A 7,604-nucleotide genomic window follows, 5' to 3' on the forward strand; every position below is an offset into this window, starting at 1 on the left:
AAAGTCAAAAAATATATCTTAATTACAATGATAAAAAAAAATGAGGTCGGCTTAGTCTCTTAGAGCGAGAGATATGGTAATTGTAGGAACCAACAGCCTGAACAAACAATACACGGCATTTGAAAACTAACTATCATGTTAATGGTTCAATCTATTTGTATAACACTTACAAACAGCTGATTAAGAAAAAATTATTGCATATTTCACAACCTTCGTAAATCAACATGAGACGAACACAAAACAAATACAAAGCTGTAGCGCGCTGCTGCCTAGTTCACTCGGTCTGTCGAAGATTGTGCTTTCGAAGCAAAACTGCCAAAGCAAGTGATACACTTCAGTGGATACTGGATTCTCCCTTTTTCAGACTTCTAAATTTCATTCTCAATGTTGCCAAATCACCAAGCGAGCCAAACAAAATTTTCCAGAAATGCTTCGAAAATTCACCTTAAAAAACGCATTTCTAAAATAATATTTTCACTCTTTTTGAAACCACTGGAACCAAGTCACTAGTCAAAGCCTTTTCTTGTTTTTTCTAACTTCCCATAACCCTAAATTTTTTTTTATTACAATGTTTCGTAGTCAATTATCTTCTTTTTTTTAGAAATTTTGTCATAGCGCTGTATCCATCGCAGAATGCGCATACCCAGGTGCTAGGCAAGTGACCTATCCACGTGTGCACAAAGTGTGTATCGTCAAAACAAATTTATGGAAATATGTGATCTCATGTTTATTTAATACTCTTCAAATCATGATAATGCACCCTACAGTGGTAACGGGAAGTAGCCTCACACTGCAGCAGTGAGGTTTTTCCGATGTTGTAGCACCCTAAATTCCAAGCAAAATTGATTTGACGAGAATATATTTATTCAACAATATTTTATTGGTGAATATGCTGAGCTCATCTTTCGCTTTCAAGAAAGCAAGAGAAAAACAACAAGAGGCTAAACTCTGTAATTCTCTGGTTTTGAATACAGTTATGACCATTTTGTTATTCAGTTCACTTTAACAGTTGTTTGCATTACGCTGTACGGTACCAACTTTAATATCTTTGAACATTTGACATACGTTAGTCGATTGTAGCTGTAATAAATTCTATAGCAAGAAATATTGTCATGCGTGTAGCGTGTAGGCTACGAAGCTAACAAAAATCGATCTTCATGAGCCCAGGAAAAGAATTTCCACTTCACTATTACCCTACGTTGGGTAAAGGGTAATGGTTGTTTGTTACAAGTGGAGTAGGCTATTGAAATGGTTTGAAAAATGTTAGAATAAGTTAGTCTATTATTTTGTCTCGTTCATGCTTTCTTGTTGGTAAAAAAATTCATGTTGATCAGACGAGAAGGTAGATTTGTGTCCAACTTTAATCATTTACACTTCGACACTCGACAGTGTATAGATATAAATATTACAATTTGGGTAGAGGGGGTCCTTTTTTAACCATAAATAAACAACGCTTAGCAACATCACAACATTTAACATTACAATAAAACAGAAATAAATTAACGTAGCGAATGTTTTCGACTATTCATGTAGTCCTTTTCAAGTTTTAAAAAAAAGAAGAAAAACAAATTTGCATGTATAAGAAATATTAGAGAAACATAAAATATAGTTTTTGTTTTTTTGTTTGTTTATCTTTATCCTGCATTGCGGGAAAGCGGACTTGAGCGCTATGCATCGGTGTACGCCTTCCGACATACACCTGACCCACGCTGCAGCCGACAGCAATGTCTGATTTTCCGGTTGTCTACTCTACTTATGACTTAAATTTGGTACTACCCATTACTCGAAATCGATCACTGGGTAGAGGCAATTATCGTAAAGTTTCTTGCCCAGAGAAACAACAGCAAGTGCAGGTGGCTGGAGTCGAACATGCAGGCTCTCGACTGCGAGCCCAACGCGCTAACCACTCGGCCACTGCTGCCAACATCAACTTGGCTAAAACATGGTCTTATCTATGCATTGAGAAACTGCTATCTTGCCCTCCTGCTATATGATTGCGTAGCACAACGGGTCAAGTAATCGGAAAAAAAATTAAGTTCAAAGAGGAAGTGTCCAAACAGACTGCGTAAGATAGACAGAAGCTAGGGTTGCAAAATTCCCGGGAATTTTTAGAGCCGAAACTTTCCATGAAAATTTTGGGAATTAACGGAAATTTTGGGGAATTTTCGGAAACTTTCAAAACAATCTTAATTTGATGTTGAAACCAGAAAATAATGGTCTCAGTGGCGTAGCCAAGGGGGGGGGGGGGGTTACAACCCCCCCCCCCCCCCTTTGGCACGCGTGTGACGTCACGATATTGAGAATGATGCTTTCAGTCTAAAAAACATTGCCTAATTTTATACAAAACTGCATTAAAAGAGTGAGTTTTGCCAATACCAAACATTCAAACATCTCCGCCAGGAATTAGCAACAAGAAAACATAGACACTTATAGCTTTATTTCCGAAAAATGCAGAAGAAAAGATGATTTATCCTTTTGCTATGCCACCGGACAGCACCATTTTACAGTAATATTCATACCCACGTTTTTGTTGAAAATGCTCTCAGAATGCACCAAATTCAAAGTAATTTTTCAAAATTTTCTGGGGGAGGCCCCCCAGACCCCCCGCCGCTGGGTGTCGTTTTAGGCGAAAACCCCCGCTTTCAAAATTCCTGGCTACGCTACTGATGGTTTTATACTGTTTACTTCAGACAAACACATGGTTTAGTTTTAGTTTAATCACTCCAAAAATGAATCATCGCCAATCTGTTTTTTTGCAAAGAAAAACAATACTGAGTCAGTATTAGGCTACTATGCTGAAGCAGCTACAAAGTCGTCGTTCTAGCTGCAGGTTAGCATCTCCTCCTGTTCGGCTTCCTCAGATGATTACTAATGACTGTGCTGGCAGCGTCATCGACTTCAGAGTCAACTTCAATTTGAGTTGACTTGTCTTCACACGGCTCAAACAATGCCAATTTTGACCTAACTGATACTAGTTTTTCCACCCTTTCATTGGCGAGCCTATTGCGGACCTTGGTGTGGGTGTTCCCAAATAGCCTACTGACCAGTACTTTTTTAAATATTGAAAAGGTATGCATAATTATCAGGGATAATTATGCATAAGCCTCATTCTTAATTAACACCAATAGTGTTTATAATTGAAGTGTTTTTAAGAAATGCTTAAGATAGGTTTTGAATATTTTCTTCTGGTTAATAAAATATTTAACAAATGTTTTAAACATAACAAATGCCAAATGAAAATTTCCAATATTCCCGGGTCCTTCAAAATTCCCGGAAAGTTTTCAAAATTTCCGGAAACTTTCCACCCCTTTAGGCCTACAACCCTAACAGAAGCACAACACAAGATAATTAAAGGTGCACTGCAACGAAAATACATGGCTTTTGTATTTGTAGATCTTTCTGAAATAAAACGTTTTTCAACAGTTTTTTTATTTTTTGTGTTACCATTAATTAAAAAACCTAAAAAAACCTTTTTTGAATTGAATGAATCTGATTGGTCAAAAATTTTGATGACGTCATTGGCTGGAAAAGCGGCATCCATTAATCCAAGGTCTTCTGTTTCGCGTGCAAACACCAGGAACAAATCGCGTAGGCTACCGAAAAAGCGAACAATTTTGTGCTAAGGGAGTTTTTACGCCCTTAAAATGATGGCTTCCGGTTGTACTAACCGGGGAATCGTCAAAGGGGTATCCTTTCATCGTTTACCTCTAAATAATGACGACAAGCTGAAGAAATGGATCTCAGCGATGAAACTCAGAAACCCACCTGTAAACAAGCACTGCCGTGTGTGCAGCAATCGTTTTCTGGCCAGCGATTACCAACGTGATCTACAGGCAGAGCCACAAGGCACCAAGTCCAGACACCTGCTCATCCCTGAAGCTGTTTCTTCTGTCTTTGATTCTTCAAGATATGTGAAAGCCACTGTCAATACAGTACCCACAAAACTCGATCGACCTAGGTTCAGGTCTGTGAGTACGATCGGACGTTTGGATTGAATAGCAAAGCGAGAAAACAACAAGACTTTGAAACAGGTCAGTAGGACAGTAAAACATTGGCAGGGTAGGCATATTAGGCAACTCTGAATACATCGGCTACTTTTAGTTGATATAAACCACTTGGTTCAAGCAAATTATTTTCCTGCATTTTTTTCAATGCAAATTTTCTATCCGACTGCTGTCCAAACTGGTGTTGTCAGAGCACGAATCAGAATGATGTTCTTCGCTGTCAAGTCGCCGTCTTTTTGATTCAAATAGAAATCCTTGTCTTGTTTCAGACATCTTGTTTATGCTCGATATACAATGACCTATGCGACGTTTCTAAGGCAAATGCATGAAGCTGTTTACTTGGTTGCCAGCCGATGACGTCACAAGACACATAGCGCAATCAGGTGGCCAATTTTTATTTGGGTATATCTCCCAAACAAAAAGGCATATCAAAAAAATTTTTCGAAAAATATAATACTTAAACAGTAAAGAATCACCAAAAAAACTTTAATTTTTCATTTCAGGTCCCCTTTAAACAAAACACAAGACATGAAGAAAAACACGTGACAATTTAATCAAAGACGGTTAAGAGATAGGAGCACAGGAAATTCTGCTGACAAACAGTTGCCAGTTAAGCACTGGGTCGGAGGATTTAATAATAATTACTTAGTGCTTGTTGAATCTTTGTGTTGAGCTCGGACAAACGATTACGAGCAATCTGGAAAGAATGTAACCTGATTTCAGAAACTTTCCAACAATCTCATTCATTGGAAAGGAATCCAAGCGTTCTGCCACAAATTTGTCCAGATTTATTGCAACGAAATTTAACGTCAAGATTTTCCCCTTTACAAAACATTTAAAGCCGGTTGCTATTTTCAGTTAAAGTCTAAAACTCCCTTCCGCCTATGTTTAAAGTTGAACGTCGTGTGTAAGTTCACTTGCTTGCATGATTCGAATTCCACACATCGGTATGAACAGTGACCACGCGACATTCAGCCACGAGAGTGGGTGAGCATCTGGGGGCACTGGAGCGGTTAACACCGCCCTTTGTACCGCGTATTCTTTTACATTTTACAAAATCGTATCCTGTTGTAACTACTCTAAACATGATATGGTTTATTTTTTATTTATTATCTGTTTTTTTTCAAGTCTGCAAGCGACTGGACATTTGGAAACGTTGAATGAATGTCAAAAGACTAATTTTGCTACCTAGTTTGTGACATCATTGAGGATGGTTATCATCAGGATGGACATCAGGAAGCGAGCGAGAAAATTTTGCAAAACTGTAGGCCCTAATAAATTTACTTGTTTTTTTTTAACTATTTTTTTGTAGCAAGTGACAAAGGAACTCCTGTCCCCCTCTGGATTTCCCCTCCTTGGATCAGTCACTACTTTGATAGATATACAACAAGTTATGGATAAGATTCATACGTAGGCCTATTAAGTGCATGATTGCAATTGCTTTAACTGCAATAAATTTATTTGATGGCCAAGAACACACTTCTAACCAACTCACACTCTTGACCGCCATTTTGATTGAACGTTTTCGCGACCCGGTAGTGGGTCGCGACCTGGTGATTGGGAACTCCTGATCTAAAGTTTCTTAACCACAAAAAGAAAGAATATTGAACAAGGAATCAACCATATGGTAGGGACATTATCGGCGATCACACGTTACCCCCAGATTTTTGGTATGGAACAGAAAGAAATAAATCAGCTACAGTAGAATTTTATCCTGTCATCCTCAAACTGATACCACACTTGACTTCATCGATGGGGCTATCAAAACACATCGATTTGACCAAGTTGCAAAAAAAGCAATCAAACTGTTGATCACTTGATTTTAGTTAGACTGTCTATAAACTAAATAGGTTAAAGTATTAACACTCCATTATTTCACAAACAATGCACTATTGTAAATATAACTTTAAATTCACAGATACACACTAGTTATACACAAAGATAAAATGCTGTAAAATGCTAAAACACTACATAGTGTAAATATAGCCTCAATAACGTTGTCAGATATGGAGTTCTGCCCTAATTTGAGGAAAAGTTTATAGCTGTTGAAAACAAAAACTTGTATCATACAATGCCATTTCTGACCTTGAAATCTGCAGAGACTAGGGCAGCAAACTTAGGATGAATGCATTGCTATTGTTCATGACATTAAGAAATACCAACTTCAAAATATTAAAAAAAATTTATGCAAAATTGATCTTAACACGCAAATTTAAACATTTTATTGGCCCCCTGAACGCAAGAAAATGAAAATATTGTTGTTCTAAAAAAGGGCATACCCATGAGGGGGCCCATTCAAAATACAAAACTAATATTCATATAAAAAACAATATTTTATGCAAAATCAACCTGAGCACGCAAATGTAAACATTTTGTCGGGCCCTCCTAAACTCAAAAAATTGAAAATTCTGTAATTTAAAAAAAGGGCATAGCTTAGGCTAACCATAAGAGGGCCCTATTCGACATACGGAAATAATACAATATTTTATGCAAAATCGTTGAAATCAATCTTTTTATCGCGTGAATTTAGACATTTTGTCGGGCCCCCTTGAATTTACTGGGCCCCGGTGCAATGCACCGGTTGTCCCCCCCCTCTTGTGGGCCCTGGACACAACACAGTTTGCCAATGAGAAAATAGATTTAAAAACTGGTTTAGGCACAAGGAGCTTCTCGTGCGAAAATGCCGTATGAAACTAGTAGCCTACATCGATTCCTTATTTAATAGTTATTTTATTATTGAAATAAAATAAAAAAAAACTGAACGAAACAATGCGAAGCAAAACAAAGCAATGATTAAATGAGCAGAAATGTTTGAGTACAGTAATACAGAACATGCTGAGAAGCGCATAGCGATGCTGGGAATATTTTTGCAAAGCGAAGTTTAAATTTATTATACAAAACAGCGTTATTTCAAAACCACAGGTTTATCTCTGCGTGCCGGGCAACGTGCTGTTGCGTAATGTTATGTTAATGCAAAGCGACGTTGAATCTGCTGAAATGTCACCTCAGTCACAAACAACACAGGAGTTTACTTACGGTCAAATACAGTTTAAAGTCCAATCGATCACAAGACTATGCAATAAATAAATAAACAAAGAACACGACTTCACCCAAACCGTCGAACGAATTGCCGGCTCAAAGTGATAAAGCCAAAATTTCCCTATTATCATAAACCATGATATTGATGGTGCAAGTACAGTTTACGACGTCTTTGTTTTACCAATGTCACCTCTGCATATGAGAAGCAAAAATAATACCAAACTTATACAAGTAGGCTACTACCACACATCGAAATCCGTTGTTGAAAACATATTGACGCAAAACTTTTCGGCTCTTGGGTGAAAATGTTATTTTGAACTCAAATCGCTTCTTAAACTCGCATTAACTTTACACAACACTAAGTCAACAGTACATTGCTTCGTCATCCAGATTTACTTATTCAGTGATTATTTTCTTTGTTTAATTTCCATTCGTAGTGGGGTTGTGTTGCCTTTTTTTTCCATTTTGTTTGGTCGTCTAAAAAAGTTATTTCGCACAGTTCTTGTCTGTAGCCTACAACTAAGCTAGGCTTCTTCGTGAATCCAAGCATTGTTATATTTT

Source organism: Aplidium turbinatum, chromosome 4 (genome assembly GCF_918807975.1).
Source record: "Aplidium turbinatum chromosome 4, kaAplTurb1.1, whole genome shotgun sequence".
NCBI classification, from domain to species: Eukaryota; Metazoa; Chordata; class Ascidiacea; order Aplousobranchia; family Polyclinidae; genus Aplidium; species Aplidium turbinatum.